Source organism: Abramis brama (assembly GCF_963993115.1).
Source record: "Abramis brama genome assembly, chromosome: 9".
NCBI classification, from domain to species: domain Eukaryota; kingdom Metazoa; phylum Chordata; class Actinopteri; order Cypriniformes; family Leuciscidae; genus Abramis; species Abramis brama.
The window spans coordinates 20,104,544-20,124,397 of NC_139971.1; positions in this window are offsets into that span (position 1 = coordinate 20,104,544).

The following is a 19,854-nucleotide window of genomic DNA, read 5'->3' on the forward strand; positions in this document are numbered from 1 at the left end:
CGTTCCAAGTGGGAGGAGCCCATTTTGCTTAATTGGCTATAACTCGTGAACGGAACGAGATGTTTGCACCAAACTCGGCACACGCATGTACGAGCTCATTCTGTGGTCACGTGAAAAAGGGCGCAGCGACTGGCCACTTGGTGGCGCTATAACTGTTAAAAGGGTGTCAAAATGATGTATTTCTATGGAAAAACCCCATGAAATGGCTGAAAGCGGCCATCTTGCTGTCTGATTTGCATACAACCTCACAAAATCGGGCATGCGCATGCGTCACGTGATCCTGAAGAAGCTTGAAAACTTTCATGGACGTCGGGCCATTGGTGGCGCTTTAACTGTCATAAAGGTGAGAAGGCCTCTGTATTATCCTATGCAAAATGACATTTAAATGACTGAAAAATGGGGGAAAAAAGAGCAGAGCTTCACCAAATTAGCTGAGCACATGCGCCATATTATTCCAAAGAAGCGTGCAAACTTTTATGGAGATCGGGCCATCAGTGGAGGTGTCACAGCTTAAAAGGTAAAAAAAAAAAATGCACCACATTTCCATGATAAATGAGCTAAAAGGGCAAAAAACGTTCTTTTTCCTCTCCGAGGCACATGTTAGAAGGCTTGATAAAGTTTTTGGAACGCAGCAGCGCAAACGGCAAGTGCCTAGACCCTATAGTTTTTTTTTTGGAGGCCTTTTTGTGGCCCTTTTTTAGCCACTTATTAGGGGTTCAAGCACAAAGTGCTGAAACCCTATTGTTATTGTTAATTTTCCCATGATGCAACATTCAGACCTAAAACTGATCGGGCAGACCAAACCGTAAGTCGTGGAGACTTGAAACTTTGGGGGCTGATAGTACTCACACCGCCTGCAGCGTCACCAAGGCCCGCCCCGATCGGCCTGACGGGGGCGCTACAGCGGTCAGAAGTACGAAACGGCTCATAACTCATCAACCGTGAGGCGTAGGCTCAAGTGTCTTATATCGCTGGAATCCTTGGCTCGAGGCGGACAAGATGCATGCCTCGGATTTGCTCGTGACCCTGGGAACATTTTCGGGTATTTGCGGTTTTTCCAAAAACCTACTTTCGCGAACTAGTCCTAGGTTTTTGGCCCGACCGGAACCAAACCGGTGCGGCAAGATTCTCTGGAGTCTGAATGTCAATAATTATCAAACAAAAAGTGAAAATTTCGGTTCACGGTCCCTAAGGGCTGCCAAAACGTTCCAAGTGGGAGGAGCCCATTTTGCTTAATTGGCTATAACTCGTGAACGGAACGAGATGTTTGCACCAAACTCGGCACACGCATGTACGAGCTCATTCTGTGGTCACGTGAAAAAGGGCGCAGCGACTGGCCACTTGGTGGCGCTATAACTGTTAAAAGGGTGTCAAAATGATGTATTTCTATGGAAAAACCCCATGAAATGGCTGAAAGCGGCCATCTTGCTGTCTGATTTGCATACAACCTCACAAAATCGGGCATGCGCATGCGTCACGTGATCCTGAAGAAGCTTGAAAACTTTCATGGACGTCGGGCCATTGGTGGCGCTTTAACTGTCATAAAGGTGAGAAGGCCTCTGTATTATCCTATGCAAAATGACATTTAAATGACTGAAAAATGGGGGAAAAAAGAGCAGAGCTTCACCAAATTAGCTGAGCACATGCGCCATATTATTCCAAAGAAGCGTGCAAACTTTTATGGAGATCGGGCCATCAGTGGAGGTGTCACAGCTTAAAAGGTAAAAAAAAAAAATGCACCACATTTCCATGATAAATGAGCTAAAAGGGCAAAAAACGTTCTTTTTCCTCTCCGAGGCACATGTTAGAAGGCTTGATAAAGTTTTTGGAACGCAGCAGCGCAAACGGCAAGTGCCTAGACCCTATAGTTTTTGTTTTGGAGGCCTTTTTGTGGCCCTTTTTTAGCCACTTATTAGGGGTTCAAGCACAAAGTGCTGAAACCCTATTGTTATTGTTAATTTTCCCATGATGCAACATTCAGACCTAAAACTGATCGGGCAGACCAAACCGTAAGTCGTGGAGACTTGAAACTTTGGGGGCTGATAGTACTCACACCGCCTGCAGCGTCACCAAGGCCCGCCCCGATCGGCCTGACGGGGGCGCTACAGCGGTCAAAAGTACGAAACGGCTCATAACTCATCAACCGTGAGGCGTAGGCTCAAGTGTCTTATATCGCTGGAATCCTTGGCTCGAGGCGGACAAGATGCATGCCTCGGATTTGCTCGTGACCCTGGGAAAATTTTCGGGTATTTGCGGTTTTTCCAAAAACCTACTTTCGCGAACTAGTCCTAGGTTTTTGGCCCGACCGGAACCAAACCGGTGCGGCAAGATTCTCTGGAGTCTGAATGTCAATAATTATCAAACAAAAAGTGAAAATTTCGGTTCACGGTCCCTAAGGGCTGCCAAAACGTTCCAAGTGGGAGGAGCCCATTTTGCTTAATTGGCTATAACTCGTGAACGGAACGAGATGTTTGCACCAAACTCGGCACACGCATGTACGAGCTCATTCTGTGGTCACGTGAAAAAGGGCGCAGCGACTGGCCACTTGGTGGCGCTATAACTGTTAAAAGGGTGTCAAAATGATGTATTTCTATGGAAAAACCCCATGAAATGGCTGAAAGCGGCCATCTTGCTGTCTGATTTGCATACAACCTCACAAAATCGGGCATGCGCATGCGTCACGTGATCCTGAAGAAGCTTGAAAACTTTCATGGACGTCGGGCCATTGGTGGCGCTTTAACTGTCATAAAGGTGAGAAGGCCTCTGTATTATCCTATGCAAAATGACATTTAAATGACTGAAAAATGGGGGAAAAAAGAGCAGAGCTTCACCAAATTAGCTGAGCACATGCGCCATATTATTCCAAAGAAGCGTGCAAACTTTTATGGAGATCGGGCCATCAGTGGAGGTGTCACAGCTTAAAAGGTAAAAAAAAAAAATGCACCACATTTCCATGATAAATGAGCTAAAAGGGCAAAAAACGTTCTTTTTCCTCTCCGAGGCACATGTTAGAAGGCTTGATAAAGTTTTTGGAACGCAGCAGCGCAAACGGCAAGTGCCTAGACCCTATAGTTTTTTTTTTGGAGGCCTTTTTGTGGCCCTTTTTTAGCCACTTATTAGGGGTTCAAGCACAAAGTGCTGAAACCCTATTGTTATTGTTAATTTTCCCATGATGCAACATTCAGACCTAAAACTGATCGGGCAGACCAAACCGTAAGTCGTGGAGACTTGAAACTTTGGGGGCTGATAGTACTCACACCGCCTGCAGCGTCACCAAGGCCCGCCCCGATCGGCCTGACGGGGGCGCTACAGCGGTCAAAAGTACGAAACGGCTCATAACTCATCAACCGTGAGGCGTAGGCTCAAGTGTCTTATATCGCTGGAATCCTTGGCTCGAGGCGGACAAGATGCATGCCTCGGATTTGCTCGTGACCCTGGGAAAATTTTCGGGTATTTGCGGTTTTTCCAAAAACCTACTTTCGCGAACTAGTCCTAGGTTTTTGGCCCGACCGGAACCAAACCGGTGCGGCAAGATTCTCTGGAGTCTGAATGTCAATAATTATCAAACAAAAAGTGAAAATTTCGGTTCACGGTCCCTAAGGGCTGCCAAAACGTTCCAAGTGGGAGGAGCCCATTTTGCTTAATTGGCTATAACTCGTGAACGGAACGAGATGTTTGCACCAAACTCGGCACACGCATGTACGAGCTCATTCTGTGGTCACGTGAAAAAGGGCGCAGCGACTGGCCACTTGGTGGCGCTATAACTGTTAAAAGGGTGTCAAAATGATGTATTTCTATGGAAAAACCCCATGAAATGGCTGAAAGCGGCCATCTTGCTGTCTGATTTGCATACAACCTCACAAAATCGGGCATGCGCATGCGTCACGTGATCCTGAAGAAGCTTGAAAACTTTCATGGACGTCGGGCCATTGGTGGCGCTTTAACTGTCATAAAGGTGAGAAGGCCTCTGTATTATCCTATGCAAAATGACATTTAAATGACTGAAAAATGGGGGAAAAAAGAGCAGAGCTTCACCAAATTAGCTGAGCACATGCGCCATATTATTCCAAAGAAGCGTGCAAACTTTTATGGAGATCGGGCCATCAGTGGAGGTGTCACAGCTTAAAAGGTAAAAAAAAAAAATGCACCACATTTCCATGATAAATGAGCTAAAAGGGCAAAAAACGTTCTTTTTCCTCTCCGAGGCACATGTTAGAAGGCTTGATAAAGTTTTTGGAACGCAGCAGCGCAAACGGCAAGTGCCTAGACCCTATAGTTTTTTTTTTGGAGGCCTTTTTGTGGCCCTTTTTTAGCCACTTATTAGGGGTTCAAGCACAAAGTGCTGAAACCCTATTGTTATTGTTAATTTTCCCATGATGCAACATTCAGACCTAAAACTGATCGGGCAGACCAAACCGTAAGTCGTGGAGACTTGAAACTTTGGGGGCTGATAGTACTCACACCGCCTGCAGCGTCACCAAGGCCCGCCCCGATCGGCCTGACGGGGGCGCTACAGCGGTCAAAAGTACGAAACGGCTCATAACTCATCAACCGTGAGGCGTAGGCTCAAGTGTCTTATATCGCTGGAATCCTTGGCTCGAGGCGGACAAGATGCATGCCTCGGATTTGCTCGTGACCCTGGGAAAATTTTCGGGTATTTGCGGTTTTTCCAAAAACCTACTTTCGCGAACTAGTCCTAGGTTTTTGGCCCGACCGGAACCAAACCGGTGCGGCAAGATTCTCTGGAGTCTGAATGTCAATAATTATCAAACAAAAAGTGAAAATTTCGGTTCACGGTCCCTAAGGGCTGCCAAAACGTTCCAAGTGGGAGGAGCCCATTTTGCTTAATTGGCTATAACTCGTGAACGGAACGAGATGTTTGCACCAAACTCGGCACACGCATGTACGAGCTCATTCTGTGGTCACGTGAAAAAGGGCGCAGCGACTGGCCACTTGGTGGCGCTATAACTGTTAAAAGGGTGTCAAAATGATGTATTTCTATGGAAAAACCCCATGAAATGGCTGAAAGCGGCCATCTTGCTGTCTGATTTGCATACAACCTCACAAAATCGGGCATGCGCATGCGTCACGTGATCCTGAAGAAGCTTGAAAACTTTCATGGACGTCGGGCCATTGGTGGCGCTTTAACTGTCATAAAGGTGAGAAGGCCTCTGTATTATCCTATGCAAAATGACATTTAAATGACTGAAAAATGGGGGAAAAAAGAGCAGAGCTTCACCAAATTAGCTGAGCACATGCGCCATATTATTCCAAAGAAGCGTGCAAACTTTTATGGAGATCGGGCCATCAGTGGAGGTGTCACAGCTTAAAAGGTAAAAAAAAAAAATGCACCACATTTCCATGATAAATGAGCTAAAAGGGCAAAAAACGTTCTTTTTCCTCTCCGAGGCACATGTTAGAAGGCTTGATAAAGTTTTTGGAACGCAGCAGCGCAAACGGCAAGTGCCTAGACCCTATAGTTTTTTTTTTGGAGGCCTTTTTGTGGCCCTTTTTTAGCCACTTATTAGGGGTTCAAGCACAAAGTGCTGAAACCCTATTGTTATTGTTAATTTTCCCATGATGCAACATTCAGACCTAAAACTGATCGGGCAGACCAAACCGTAAGTCGTGGAGACTTGAAACTTTGGGGGCTGATAGTACTCACACCGCCTGCAGCGTCACCAAGGCCCGCCCCGATCGGCCTGACGGGGGCGCTACAGCGGTCAGAAGTACGAAACGGCTCATAACTCATCAACCGTGAGGCGTAGGCTCAAGTGTCTTATATCGCTGGAATCCTTGGCTCGAGGCGGACAAGATGCATGCCTCGGATTTGCTCGTGACCCTGGGAAAATTTTCGGGTATTTGCGGTTTTTCCAAAAACCTACTTTCGCGAACTAGTCCTAGGTTTTTGGCCCGACCGGAACCAAACCGGTGCGGCAAGATTCTCTGGAGTCTGAATGTCAATAATTATCAAACAAAAAGTGAAAATTTCGGTTCACGGTCCCTAAGGGCTGCCAAAACGTTCCAAGTGGGAGGAGCCCATTTTGCTTAATTGGCTATAACTCGTGAACGGAACGAGATGTTTGCACCAAACTCGGCACACGCATGTACGAGCTCATTCTGTGGTCACGTGAAAAAGGGCGCAGCGACTGGCCACTTGGTGGCGCTATAACTGTTAAAAGGGTGTCAAAATGATGTATTTCTATGGAAAAACCCCATGAAATGGCTGAAAGCGGCCATCTTGCTGTCTGATTTGCATACAACCTCACAAAATCGGGCATGCGCATGCGTCACGTGATCCTGAAGAAGCTTGAAAACTTTCATGGACGTCGGGCCATTGGTGGCGCTTTAACTGTCATAAAGGTGAGAAGGCCTCTGTATTATCCTATGCAAAATGACATTTAAATGACTGAAAAATGGGGGAAAAAAGAGCAGAGCTTCACCAAATTAGCTGAGCACATGCGCCATATTATTCCAAAGAAGCGTGCAAACTTTTATGGAGATCGGGCCATCAGTGGAGGTGTCACAGCTTAAAAGGTAAAAAAAAAAAATGCACCACATTTCCATGATAAATGAGCTAAAAGGGCAAAAAACGTTCTTTTTCCTCTCCGAGGCACATGTTAGAAGGCTTGATAAAGTTTTTGGAACGCAGCAGCGCAAACGGCAAGTGCCTAGACCCTATAGTTTTTTTTTTGGAGGCCTTTTTGTGGCCCTTTTTTAGCCACTTATTAGGGGTTCAAGCACAAAGTGCTGAAACCCTATTGTTATTGTTAATTTTCCCATGATGCAACATTCAGACCTAAAACTGATCGGGCAGACCAAACCGTAAGTCGTGGAGACTTGAAACTTTGGGGGCTGATAGTACTCACACCGCCTGCAGCGTCACCAAGGCCCGCCCCGATCGGCCTGACGGGGGCGCTACAGCGGTCAAAAGTACGAAACGGCTCATAACTCATCAACCGTGAGGCGTAGGCTCAAGTGTCTTATATCGCTGGAATCCTTGGCTCGAGGCGGACAAGATGCATGCCTCGGATTTGCTCGTGACCCTGGGAAAATTTTCGGGTATTTGCGGTTTTTCCAAAAACCTACTTTCGCGAACTAGTCCTAGGTTTTTGGCCCGACCGGAACCAAACCGGTGCGGCAAGATTCTCTGGAGTCTGAATGTCAATAATTATCAAACAAAAAGTGAAAATTTCGGTTCACGGTCCCTAAGGGCTGCCAAAACGTTCCAAGTGGGAGGAGCCCATTTTGCTTAATTGGCTATAACTCGTGAACGGAACGAGATGTTTGCACCAAACTCGGCACACGCATGTACGAGCTCATTCTGTGGTCACGTGAAAAAGGGCGCAGCGACTGGCCACTTGGTGGCGCTATAACTGTTAAAAGGGTGTCAAAATGATGTATTTCTATGGAAAAACCCCATGAAATGGCTGAAAGCGGCCATCTTGCTGTCTGATTTGCATACAACCTCACAAAATCGGGCATGCGCATGCGTCACGTGATCCTGAAGAAGCTTGAAAACTTTCATGGACGTCGGGCCATTGGTGGCGCTTTAACTGTCATAAAGGTGAGAAGGCCTCTGTATTATCCTATGCAAAATGACATTTAAATGACTGAAAAATGGGGGAAAAAAGAGCAGAGCTTCACCAAATTAGCTGAGCACATGCGCCATATTATTCCAAAGAAGCGTGCAAACTTTTATGGAGATCGGGCCATCAGTGGAGGTGTCACAGCTTAAAAGGTAAAAAAAAAAAATGCACCACATTTCCATGATAAATGAGCTAAAAGGGCAAAAAACGTTCTTTTTCCTCTCCGAGGCACATGTTAGAAGGCTTGATAAAGTTTTTGGAACGCAGCAGCGCAAACGGCAAGTGCCTAGACCCTATAGTTTTTTTTTTGGAGGCCTTTTTGTGGCCCTTTTTTAGCCACTTATTAGGGGTTCAAGCACAAAGTGCTGAAACCCTATTGTTATTGTTAATTTTCCCATGATGCAACATTCAGACCTAAAACTGATCGGGCAGACCAAACCGTAAGTCGTGGAGACTTGAAACTTTGGGGGCTGATAGTACTCACACCGCCTGCAGCGTCACCAAGGCCCGCCCCGATCGGCCTGACGGGGGCGCTACAGCGGTCAGAAGTACGAAACGGCTCATAACTCATCAACCGTGAGGCGTAGGCTCAAGTGTCTTATATCGCTGGAATCCTTGGCTCGAGGCGGACAAGATGCATGCCTCGGATTTGCTCGTGACCCTGGGAACATTTTCGGGTATTTGCGGTTTTTCCAAAAACCTACTTTCGCGAACTAGTCCTAGGTTTTTGGCCCGACCGGAACCAAACCGGTGCGGCAAGATTCTCTGGAGTCTGAATGTCAATAATTATCAAACAAAAAGTGAAAATTTCGGTTCACGGTCCCTAAGGGCTGCCAAAACGTTCCAAGTGGGAGGAGCCCATTTTGCTTAATTGGCTATAACTCGTGAACGGAACGAGATGTTTGCACCAAACTCGGCACACGCATGTACGAGCTCATTCTGTGGTCACGTGAAAAAGGGCGCAGCGACTGGCCACTTGGTGGCGCTATAACTGTTAAAAGGGTGTCAAAATGATGTATTTCTATGGAAAAACCCCATGAAATGGCTGAAAGCGGCCATCTTGCTGTCTGATTTGCATACAACCTCACAAAATCGGGCATGCGCATGCGTCACGTGATCCTGAAGAAGCTTGAAAACTTTCATGGACGTCGGGCCATTGGTGGCGCTTTAACTGTCATAAAGGTGAGAAGGCCTCTGTATTATCCTATGCAAAATGACATTTAAATGACTGAAAAATGGGGGAAAAAAGAGCAGAGCTTCACCAAATTAGCTGAGCACATGCGCCATATTATTCCAAAGAAGCGTGCAAACTTTTATGGAGATCGGGCCATCAGTGGAGGTGTCACAGCTTAAAAGGTAAAAAAAAAAAATGCACCACATTTCCATGATAAATGAGCTAAAAGGGCAAAAAACGTTCTTTTTCCTCTCCGAGGCACATGTTAGAAGGCTTGATAAAGTTTTTGGAACGCAGCAGCGCAAACGGCAAGTGCCTAGACCCTATAGTTTTTTTTTTGGAGGCCTTTTTGTGGCCCTTTTTTAGCCACTTATTAGGGGTTCAAGCACAAAGTGCTGAAACCCTATTGTTATTGTTAATTTTCCCATGATGCAACATTCAGACCTAAAACTGATCGGGCAGACCAAACCGTAAGTCGTGGAGACTTGAAACTTTGGGGGCTGATAGTACTCACACCGCCTGCAGCGTCACCAAGGCCCGCCCCGATCGGCCTGACGGGGGCGCTACAGCGGTCAAAAGTACGAAACGGCTCATAACTCATCAACCGTGAGGCGTAGGCTCAAGTGTCTTATATCGCTGGAATCCTTGGCTCGAGGCGGACAAGATGCATGCCTCGGATTTGCTCGTGACCCTGGGAAAATTTTCGGGTATTTGCGGTTTTTCCAAAAACCTACTTTCGCGAACTAGTCCTAGGTTTTTGGCCCGACCGGAACCAAACCGGTGCGGCAAGATTCTCTGGAGTCTGAATGTCAATAATTATCAAACAAAAAGTGAAAATTTCGGTTCACGGTCCCTAAGGGCTGCCAAAACGTTCCAAGTGGGAGGAGCCCATTTTGCTTAATTGGCTATAACTCGTGAACGGAACGAGATGTTTGCACCAAACTCGGCACACGCATGTACGAGCTCATTCTGTGGTCACGTGAAAAAGGGCGCAGCGACTGGCCACTTGGTGGCGCTATAACTGTTAAAAGGGTGTCAAAATGATGTATTTCTATGGAAAAACCCCATGAAATGGCTGAAAGCGGCCATCTTGCTGTCTGATTTGCATACAACCTCACAAAATCGGGCATGCGCATGCGTCACGTGATCCTGAAGAAGCTTGAAAACTTTCATGGACGTCGGGCCATTGGTGGCGCTTTAACTGTCATAAAGGTGAGAAGGCCTCTGTATTATCCTATGCAAAATGACATTTAAATGACTGAAAAATGGGGGAAAAAAGAGCAGAGCTTCACCAAATTAGCTGAGCACATGCGCCATATTATTCCAAAGAAGCGTGCAAACTTTTATGGAGATCGGGCCATCAGTGGAGGTGTCACAGCTTAAAAGGTAAAAAAAAAAAATGCACCACATTTCCATGATAAATGAGCTAAAAGGGCAAAAAACGTTCTTTTTCCTCTCCGAGGCACATGTTAGAAGGCTTGATAAAGTTTTTGGAACGCAGCAGCGCAAACGGCAAGTGCCTAGACCCTATAGTTTTTTTTTTGGAGGCCTTTTTGTGGCCCTTTTTTAGCCACTTATTAGGGGTTCAAGCACAAAGTGCTGAAACCCTATTGTTATTGTTAATTTTCCCATGATGCAACATTCAGACCTAAAACTGATCGGGCAGACCAAACCGTAAGTCGTGGAGACTTGAAACTTTGGGGGCTGATAGTACTCACACCGCCTGCAGCGTCACCAAGGCCCGCCCCGATCGGCCTGACGGGGGCGCTACAGCGGTCAAAAGTACGAAACGGCTCATAACTCATCAACCGTGAGGCGTAGGCTCAAGTGTCTTATATCGCTGGAATCCTTGGCTCGAGGCGGACAAGATGCATGCCTCGGATTTGCTCGTGACCCTGGGAAAATTTTCGGGTATTTGCGGTTTTTCCAAAAACCTACTTTCGCGAACTAGTCCTAGGTTTTTGGCCCGACCGGAACCAAACCGGTGCGGCAAGATTCTCTGGAGTCTGAATGTCAATAATTATCAAACAAAAAGTGAAAATTTCGGTTCACGGTCCCTAAGGGCTGCCAAAACGTTCCAAGTGGGAGGAGCCCATTTTGCTTAATTGGCTATAACTCGTGAACGGAACGAGATGTTTGCACCAAACTCGGCACACGCATGTACGAGCTCATTCTGTGGTCACGTGAAAAAGGGCGCAGCGACTGGCCACTTGGTGGCGCTATAACTGTTAAAAGGGTGTCAAAATGATGTATTTCTATGGAAAAACCCCATGAAATGGCTGAAAGCGGCCATCTTGCTGTCTGATTTGCATACAACCTCACAAAATCGGGCATGCGCATGCGTCACGTGATCCTGAAGAAGTTTGAAAACTTTCATGGACGTCGGGCCATTGGTGGCGCTTTAACTGTCATAAAGGTGAGAAGGCCTCTGTATTATCCTATGCAAAATGACATTTAAATGACTGAAAAATGGGGGAAAAAAGAGCAGAGCTTCACCAAATTAGCTGAGCACATGCGCCATATTATTCCAAAGAAGCGTGCAAACTTTTATGGAGATCGGGCCATCAGTGGAGGTGTCACAGCTTAAAAGGTAAAAAAAAAAAATGCACCACATTTCCATGATAAATGAGCTAAAAGGGCAAAAAACGTTCTTTTTCCTCTCCGAGGCACATGTTAGAAGGCTTGATAAAGTTTTTGGAACGCAGCAGCGCAAACGGCAAGTGCCTAGACCCTATAGTTTTTTTTTTGGAGGCCTTTTTGTGGCCCTTTTTTAGCCACTTATTAGGGGTTCAAGCACAAAGTGCTGAAACCCTATTGTTATTGTTAATTTTCCCATGATGCAACATTCAGACCTAAAACTGATCGGGCAGACCAAACCGTAAGTCGTGGAGACTTGAAACTTTGGGGGCTGATAGTACTCACACCGCCTGCAGCGTCACCAAGGCCCGCCCCGATCGGCCTGACGGGGGCGCTACAGCGGTCAAAAGTACGAAACGGCTCATAACTCATCAACCGTGAGGCGTAGGCTCAAGTGTCTTATATCGCTGGAATCCTTGGCTCGAGGCGGACAAGATGCATGCCTCGGATTTGCTCGTGACCCTGGGAAAATTTTCGGGTATTTGCGGTTTTTCCAAAAACCTACTTTCGCGAACTAGTCCTAGGTTTTTGGCCCGACCGGAACCAAACCGGTGCGGCAAGATTCTCTGGAGTCTGAATGTCAATAATTATCAAACAAAAAGTGAAAATTTCGGTTCACGGTCCCTAAGGGCTGCCAAAACGTTCCAAGTGGGAGGAGCCCATTTTGCTTAATTGGCTATAACTCGTGAACGGAACGAGATGTTTGCACCAAACTCGGCACACGCATGTACGAGCTCATTCTGTGGTCACGTGAAAAAGGGCGCAGCGACTGGCCACTTGGTGGCGCTATAACTGTTAAAAGGGTGTCAAAATGATGTATTTCTATGGAAAAACCCCATGAAATGGCTGAAAGCGGCCATCTTGCTGTCTGATTTGCATACAACCTCACAAAATCGGGCATGCGCATGCGTCACGTGATCCTGAAGAAGCTTGAAAACTTTCATGGACGTCGGGCCATTGGTGGCGCTTTAACTGTCATAAAGGTGAGAAGGCCTCTGTATTATCCTATGCAAAATGACATTTAAATGACTGAAAAATGGGGGAAAAAAGAGCAGAGCTTCACCAAATTAGCTGAGCACATGCGCCATATTATTCCAAAGAAGCGTGCAAACTTTTATGGAGATCGGGCCATCAGTGGAGGTGTCACAGCTTAAAAGGTAAAAAAAAAAAATGCACCACATTTCCATGATAAATGAGCTAAAAGGGCAAAAAACGTTCTTTTTCCTCTCCGAGGCACATGTTAGAAGGCTTGATAAAGTTTTTGGAACGCAGCAGCGCAAACGGCAAGTGCCTAGACCCTATAGTTTTTGTTTTGGAGGCCTTTTTGTGGCCCTTTTTTAGCCACTTATTAGGGGTTCAAGCACAAAGTGCTGAAACCCTATTGTTATTGTTAATTTTCCCATGATGCAACATTCAGACCTAAAACTGATCGGGCAGACCAAACCGTAAGTCGTGGAGACTTGAAACTTTGGGGGCTGATAGTACTCACACCGCCTGCAGCGTCACCAAGGCCCGCCCCGATCGGCCTGACGGGGGCGCTACAGCGGTCAAAAGTACGAAACGGCTCATAACTCATCAACCGTGAGGCGTAGGCTCAAGTGTCTTATATCGCTGGAATCCTTGGCTCGAGGCGGACAAGATGCATGCCTCGGATTTGCTCGTGACCCTGGGAAAATTTTCGGGTATTTGCGGTTTTTCCAAAAACCTACTTTCGCGAACTAGTCCTAGGTTTTTGGCCCGACCGGAACCAAACCGGTGCGGCAAGATTCTCTGGAGTCTGAATGTCAATAATTATCAAACAAAAAGTGAAAATTTCGGTTCACGGTCCCTAAGGGCTGCCAAAACGTTCCAAGTGGGAGGAGCCCATTTTGCTTAATTGGCTATAACTCGTGAACGGAACGAGATGTTTGCACCAAACTCGGCACACGCATGTACGAGCTCATTCTGTGGTCACGTGAAAAAGGGCGCAGCGACTGGCCACTTGGTGGCGCTATAACTGTTAAAAGGGTGTCAAAATGATGTATTTCTATGGAAAAACCCCATGAAATGGCTGAAAGCGGCCATCTTGCTGTCTGATTTGCATACAACCTCACAAAATCGGGCATGCGCATGCGTCACGTGATCCTGAAGAAGCTTGAAAACTTTCATGGACGTCGGGCCATTGGTGGCGCTTTAACTGTCATAAAGGTGAGAAGGCCTCTGTATTATCCTATGCAAAATGACATTTAAATGACTGAAAAATGGGGGAAAAAAGAGCAGAGCTTCACCAAATTAGCTGAGCACATGCGCCATATTATTCCAAAGAAGCGTGCAAACTTTTATGGAGATCGGGCCATCAGTGGAGGTGTCACAGCTTAAAAGGTAAAAAAAAAAAATGCACCACATTTCCATGATAAATGAGCTAAAAGGGCAAAAAACGTTCTTTTTCCTCTCCGAGGCACATGTTAGAAGGCTTGATAAAGTTTTTGGAACGCAGCAGCGCAAACGGCAAGTGCCTAGACCCTATAGTTTTTTTTTTGGAGGCCTTTTTGTGGCCCTTTTTTAGCCACTTATTAGGGGTTCAAGCACAAAGTGCTGAAACCCTATTGTTATTGTTAATTTTCCCATGATGCAACATTCAGACCTAAAACTGATCGGGCAGACCAAACCGTAAGTCGTGGAGACTTGAAACTTTGGGGGCTGATAGTACTCACACCGCCTGCAGCGTCACCAAGGCCCGCCCCGATCGGCCTGACGGGGGCGCTACAGCGGTCAGAAGTACGAAACGGCTCATAACTCATCAACCGTGAGGCGTAGGCTCAAGTGTCTTATATCGCTGGAATCCTTGGCTCGAGGCGGACAAGATGCATGCCTCGGATTTGCTCGTGACCCTGGGAAAATTTTCGGGTATTTGCGGTTTTTCCAAAAACCTACTTTCGCGAACTAGTCCTAGGTTTTTGGCCCGACCGGAACCAAACCGGTGCGGCAAGATTCTCTGGAGTCTGAATGTCAATAATTATCAAACAAAAAGTGAAAATTTCGGTTCACGGTCCCTAAGGGCTGCCAAAACGTTCCAAGTGGGAGGAGCCCATTTTGCTTAATTGGCTATAACTCGTGAACGGAACGAGATGTTTGCACCAAACTCGGCACACGCATGTACGAGCTCATTCTGTGGTCACGTGAAAAAGGGCGCAGCGACTGGCCACTTGGTGGCGCTATAACTGTTAAAAGGGTGTCAAAATGATGTATTTCTATGGAAAAACCCCATGAAATGGCTGAAAGCGGCCATCTTGCTGTCTGATTTGCATACAACCTCACAAAATCGGGCATGCGCATGCGTCACGTGATCCTGAAGAAGCTTGAAAACTTTCATGGACGTCGGGCCATTGGTGGCGCTTTAACTGTCATAAAGGTGAGAAGGCCTCTGTATTATCCTATGCAAAATGACATTTAAATGACTGAAAAATGGGGGAAAAAAGAGCAGAGCTTCACCAAATTAGCTGAGCACATGCGCCATATTATTCCAAAGAAGCGTGCAAACTTTTATGGAGATCGGGCCATCAGTGGAGGTGTCACAGCTTAAAAGGTAAAAAAAAAAAATGCACCACATTTCCATGATAAATGAGCTAAAAGGGCAAAAAACGTTCTTTTTCCTCTCCGAGGCACATGTTAGAAGGCTTGATAAAGTTTTTGGAACGCAGCAGCGCAAACGGCAAGTGCCTAGACCCTATAGTTTTTTTTTTGGAGGCCTTTTTGTGGCCCTTTTTTAGCCACTTATTAGGGGTTCAAGCACAAAGTGCTGAAACCCTATTGTTATTGTTAATTTTCCCATGATGCAACATTCAGACCTAAAACTGATCGGGCAGACCAAACCGTAAGTCGTGGAGACTTGAAACTTTGGGGGCTGATAGTACTCACACCGCCTGCAGCGTCACCAAGGCCCGCCCCGATCGGCCTGACGGGGGCGCTACAGCGGTCAAAAGTACGAAACGGCTCATAACTCATCAACCGTGAGGCGTAGGCTCAAGTGTCTTATATCGCTGGAATCCTTGGCTCGAGGCGGACAAGATGCATGCCTCGGATTTGCTCGTGACCCTGGGAAAATTTTCGGGTATTTGCGGTTTTTCCAAAAACCTACTTTCGCGAACTAGTCCTAGGTTTTTGGCCCGACCGGAACCAAACCGGTGCGGCAAGATTCTCTGGAGTCTGAATGTCAATAATTATCAAACAAAAAGTGAAAATTTCGGTTCACGGTCCCTAAGGGCTGCCAAAACGTTCCAAGTGGGAGGAGCCCATTTTGCTTAATTGGCTATAACTCGTGAACGGAACGAGATGTTTGCACCAAACTCGGCACACGCATGTACGAGCTCATTCTGTGGTCACGTGAAAAAGGGCGCAGCGACTGGCCACTTGGTGGCGCTATAACTGTTAAAAGGGTGTCAAAATGATGTATTTCTATGGAAAAACCCCATGAAATGGCTGAAAGCGGCCATCTTGCTGTCTGATTTGCATACAACCTCACAAAATCGGGCATGCGCATGCGTCACGTGATCCTGAAGAAGCTTGAAAACTTTCATGGACGTCGGGCCATTGGTGGCGCTTTAACTGTCATAAAGGTGAGAAGGCCTCTGTATTATCCTATGCAAAATGACATTTAAATGACTGAAAAATGGGGGAAAAAAGAGCAGAGCTTCACCAAATTAGCTGAGCACATGCGCCATATTATTCCAAAGAAGCGTGCAAACTTTTATGGAGATCGGGCCATCAGTGGAGGTGTCACAGCTTAAAAGGTAAAAAAAAAAAATGCACCACATTTCCATGATAAATGAGCTAAAAGGGCAAAAAACGTTCTTTTTCCTCTCCGAGGCACATGTTAGAAGGCTTGATAAAGTTTTTGGAACGCAGCAGCGCAAACGGCAAGTGCCTAGACCCTATAGTTTTTTTTTTGGAGGCCTTTTTGTGGCCCTTTTTTAGCCACTTATTAGGGGTTCAAGCACAAAGTGCTGAAACCCTATTGTTATTGTTAATTTTCCCATGATGCAACATTCAGACCTAAAACTGATCGGGCAGACCAAACCGTAAGTCGTGGAGACTTGAAACTTTGGGGGCTGATAGTACTCACACCGCCTGCAGCGTCACCAAGGCCCGCCCCGATCGGCCTGACGGGGGCGCTACAGCGGTCAGAAGTACGAAACGGCTCATAACTCATCAACCGTGAGGCGTAGGCTCAAGTGTCTTATATCGCTGGAATCCTTGGCTCGAGGCGGACAAGATGCATGCCTCGGATTTGCTCGTGACCCTGGGAACATTTTCGGGTATTTGCGGTTTTTCCAAAAACCTACTTTCGCGAACTAGTCCTAGGTTTTTGGCCCGACCGGAACCAAACCGGTGCGGCAAGATTCTCTGGAGTCTGAATGTCAATAATTATCAAACAAAAAGTGAAAATTTCGGTTCACGGTCCCTAAGGGCTGCCAAAACGTTCCAAGTGGGAGGAGCCCATTTTGCTTAATTGGCTATAACTCGTGAACGGAACGAGATGTTTGCACCAAACTCGGCACACGCATGTACGAGCTCATTCTGTGGTCACGTGAAAAAGGGCGCAGCGACTGGCCACTTGGTGGCGCTATAACTGTTAAAAGGGTGTCAAAATGATGTATTTCTATGGAAAAACCCCATGAAATGGCTGAAAGCGGCCATCTTGCTGTCTGATTTGCATACAACCTCACAAAATCGGGCATGCGCATGCGTCACGTGATCCTGAAGAAGCTTGAAAACTTTCATGGACGTCGGGCCATTGGTGGCGCTTTAACTGTCATAAAGGTGAGAAGGCCTCTGTATTATCCTATGCAAAATGACATTTAAATGACTGAAAAATGGGGGAAAAAAGAGCAGAGCTTCACCAAATTAGCTGAGCACATGCGCCATATTATTCCAAAGAAGCGTGCAAACTTTTATGGAGATCGGGCCATCAGTGGAGGTGTCACAGCTTAAAAGGTAAAAAAAAAAAATGCACCACATTTCCATGATAAATGAGCTAAAAGGGCAAAAAACGTTCTTTTTCCTCTCCGAGGCACATGTTAGAAGGCTTGATAAAGTTTTTGGAACGCAGCAGCGCAAACGGCAAGTGCCTAGACCCTATAGTTTTTTTTTTGGAGGCCTTTTTGTGGCCCTTTTTTAGCCACTTATTAGGGGTTCAAGCACAAAGTGCTGAAACCCTATTGTTATTGTTAATTTTCCCATGATGCAACATTCAGACCTAAAACTGATCGGGCAGACCAAACCGTAAGTCGTGGAGACTTGAAACTTTGGGGGCTGATAGTACTCACACCGCCTGCAGCGTCACCAAGGCCCGCCCCGATCGGCCTGACGGGGGCGCTACAGCGGTCAAAAGTACGAAACGGCTCATAACTCATCAACCGTGAGGCGTAGGCTCAAGTGTCTTATATCGCTGGAATCCTTGGCTCGAGGCGGACAAGATGCATGCCTCGGATTTGCTCGTGACCCTGGGAAAATTTTCGGGTATTTGCGGTTTTTCCAAAAACCTACTTTCGCGAACTAGTCCTAGGTTTTTGGCCCGACCGGAACCAAACCGGTGCGGCAAGATTCTCTGGAGTCTGAATGTCAATAATTATCAAACAAAAAGTGAAAATTTCGGTTCACGGTCCCTAAGGGCTGCCAAAACGTTCCAAGTGGGAGGAGCCCATTTTGCTTAATTGGCTATAACTCGTGAACGGAACGAGATGTTTGCACCAAACTCGGCACACGCATGTACGAGCTCATTCTGTGGTCACGTGAAAAAGGGCGCAGCGACTGGCCACTTGGTGGCGCTATAACTGTTAAAAGGGTGTCAAAATGATGTATTTCTATGGAAAAACCCCATGAAATGGCTGAAAGCGGCCATCTTGCTGTCTGATTTGCATACAACCTCACAAAATCGGGCATGCGCATGCGTCACGTGATCCTGAAGAAGCTTGAAAACTTTCATGGACGTCGGGCCATTGGTGGCGCTTTAACTGTCATAAAGGTGAGAAGGCCTCTGTATTATCCTATGCAAAATGACATTTAAATGACTGAAAAATGGGGGAAAAAAGAGCAGAGCTTCACCAAATTAGCTGAGCACATGCGCCATATTATTCCAAAGAAGCGTGCAAACTTTTATGGAGATCGGGCCATCAGTGGAGGTGTCACAGCTTAAAAGGTAAAAAAAAAAAATGCACCACATTTCCATGATAAATGAGCTAAAAGGGCAAAAAACGTTCTTTTTCCTCTCCGAGGCACATGTTAGAAGGCTTGATAAAGTTTTTGGAACGCAGCAGCGCAAACGGCAAGTGCCTAGACCCTATAGTTTTTTTTTTGGAGGCCTTTTTGTGGCCCTTTTTTAGCCACTTATTAGGGGTTCAAGCACAAAGTGCTGAAACCCTATTGTTATTGTTAATTTTCCCATGATGCAACATTCAGACCTAAAACTGATCGGGCAGACCAAACCGTAAGTCGTGGAGACTTGAAACTTTGGGGGCTGATAGTACTCACACCGCCTGCAGCGTCACCAAGGCCCGCCCCGATCGGCCTGACGGGGGCGCTACAGCGGTCAGAAGTACGAAACGGCTCATAACTCATCAACCGTGAGGCGTAGGCTCAAGTGTCTTATATCGCTGGAATCCTTGGCTCGAGGCGGACAAGATGCATGCCTCGGATTTGCTCGTGACCCTGGGAACATTTTCGGGTATTTGCGGTTTTTCCAAAAACCTACTTTCGCGAACTAGTCCTAGGTTTTTGGCCCGACCGGAACCAAACCGGTGCGGCAAGATTCTCTGGAGTCTGAATGTCAATAATTATCAAACAAAAAGTGAAAATTTCGGTTCACGGTCCCTAAGGGCTGCCAAAACGTTCCAAGTGGGAGGAGCCCATTTTGCTTAATTGGCTATAACTCGTGAACGGAACGAGATGTTTGCACCAAACTCGGCACACGCATGTACGAGCTCATTCTGTGGTCACGTGAAAAAGGGCGCAGCGACTGGCCACTTGGTGGCGCTATAACTGTTAAAAGGGTGTCAAAATGATGTATTTCTATGGAAAAACCCCATGAAATGGCTGAAAGCGGCCATCTTGCTGTCTGATTTGCATACAACCTCACAAAATCGGGCATGCGCATGCGTCACGTGATCCTGAAGAAGCTTGAAAACTTTCATGGACGTCGGGCCATTGGTGGCGCTTTAACTGTCATAAAGGTGAGAAGGCCTCTGTATTATCCTATGCAAAATGACATTTAAATGACTGAAAAATGGGGGAAAAAAGAGCAGAGCTTCACCAAATTAGCTGAGCACATGCGCCATATTATTCCAAAGAAGCGTGCAAACTTTTATGGAGATCGGGCCATCAGTGGAGGTGTCACAGCTTAAAAGGTAAAAAAAAAAAATGCACCACATTTCCATGATAAATGAGCTAAAAGGGCAAAAAACGTTCTTTTTCCTCTCC